This window comes from Ixodes scapularis, unplaced genomic scaffold, assembly GCF_016920785.2.
Source record: "Ixodes scapularis isolate PalLabHiFi unplaced genomic scaffold, ASM1692078v2 PGA_scaffold0__279_contigs__length_252992795, whole genome shotgun sequence".
NCBI classification, from domain to species: domain Eukaryota; kingdom Metazoa; phylum Arthropoda; class Arachnida; order Ixodida; family Ixodidae; genus Ixodes; species Ixodes scapularis.
In genome coordinates this window covers 77,690,878-77,692,909 of record NW_024609835.1, presented here as the reverse complement: position 1 = coordinate 77,692,909, position 2,032 = coordinate 77,690,878, and the positions used below count along the sequence as shown (strand labels likewise).

General features: G+C 37.5%; 1 pseudogene; it reads right to left on the bottom strand.

Moving 5' to 3' along the window:
- Positions 1-939: 939 nt before the first annotated feature.
- LOC121833082 lies at positions 940-1,742 on the bottom strand (annotated as a pseudogene).
- Positions 1,743-2,032: the final 290 nt, after the last annotated feature.

Genomic DNA, 2,032 nt, shown 5'->3' with positions numbered 1-2,032 from the left:
TATTGCAACGGTATGCGGTCGTTTGGATTCGATTCCAACTTGGTCGCCATTAAAAAGGAGAGGACATACATTTTGTCCGGAATCCCTTATTGAAGTTCTTAATTACTCCACATTATTTTTTTCTACTGCAGTCTCACAGACTATTTTACGCGTAAGTAATCTGATTTCAAAACTAGTTCTGGAGTGTTCTAAAGCGATTCTAAGTTTTATAAGCTTTCTTTTGTTGATTAGGCAGCTTTAGTTTGCAGTGTTGAAAGCTTTCCTTGGGCCGCATTAGAATGGTAATTAATAAGATGAAAGATATATACGCGTTTTCGCAACGCACTCAGATTCACAATGTAAGGCTGTATGAACATGGCGCTAAAGTTTTATGGAATGCTCTCATCAACTCCATCCGTCTTTTTTTGTGTTCTAAAGGCCCTTTTACTCCTAGGAGTATGAACACAGCACGTAGAAAAACCTAAAGTAGAACATTTCTCATATTGAGTTGGAAAATAAAATATTAATCTAGTAAAGCACGAAAACAAAATGGGACATTGAGGACGATAGAAGCGACACGGTCTCTGTCGTTTGTGAGGTCTTGTATTGTATTATTTTCATTTATTTATTTATTATCATTCATTTATTCATATATCATTAATGAATTTTATTATTTTCATTTTTCATTTTTTTTATTATATTCGTAATTTAGCCGCCAATTAGACTAACCATCCAAACAGTAAAGTACATTGCTGGGCTAGTATGACCAGTTGACGCTTATTTGTTTGTTTGTTTGTTTGTTTGTTTATTTTGAGTGCCCAAAAACAGCCAAAACCTATACATTGGTGCACCTGTTAGTAACATTTCAGATAGCATATAAACGCAAACAAGAAAGGTATGGTCGCCTCACACACCTCTAAAGGAAAAACACAGGAATTGAATAGTTGCAAAGCATGAACATTATTTCAATACATGAAGCAAGCACTTCCTAAAATGAGGTTGGTTAGGGTTGAAAATGTCAATGCCATCTGATTCCAGATGATTGAAGTAGTTTTGCAGTCGGCCCGAGGGTGACGTGAAATCGCTGTAATTGACATGGAAAGTGCGACTAGAACGAACATTTCTACCGGGTATATGATAGTTAATAGATGTGACCAGAGAGCTAATATCGTGATTAGAATGTATGCATTTAAACAAGAATAAAAGGTCGCGCGAGCATCCTCTTGATGCAAGGTTAGGGATTTGCAATTGTCTAAGCACTTCGTTGTAATCATATAGATCGTGTGATGGGGATCTAAAATGATGAGTTCTGGCAAATCTTTTCTGTACGCCATTTCCCCATTATTGGAAGCTGTAGCACTAAGGCTGGTCCAAATCGCAGCGCAGAAGCCATGTTTTGGAAGAACTATGTTTCTGTAAAGTACGTATAAAAGGTAAACACTAGAAAAACACTTGCTAAATTTTGAAATTGCACCAAGAAGACGAAAACAAGAGCTCAGAACGTATGTCGCGTGCGAGTTGAAGTTGAGTTTGGAGTCTAGCATCACTCCCAGATCTTTCACAATCGTAACTCCAGTAATCGACAAATTTTCTAAGTAGTACAGAAAGTGAGTTGGATTCGTCTTGCGCGTGAAAGATATTACATTTGTTTTTCCAATATTAAGATCAAGCCCGTTATCTTTACACCAAAGACATATGGCGTTGATATCTTCCTGCAGTAGAGCACAAGCATTTAATGACGAAATATTTTTATACATCTTGAGGTCATCAGCGAACTGCAAGAGGCTCGAATGGTGAATGATGTCTTGGACATCTTTAACAAATATATTAAAAAGAAGAGGTCCCAGATTGGAGCCCTGGGGTACACCAGATGGAACAGCAAAAAAACAAGACCTAACATTTGCGTAGCCGACAGTTTTCTCTTGCAGAAAGATAACTTTCAAACCAAGAACAGTACTCGTCGCTGAGAACAGAAACAGAAAGTTTGTGTAACAGTAACTTGTGGTTTACACGATCAAATGCCCTGCTACAATCAAAATACACTGCGTCAACT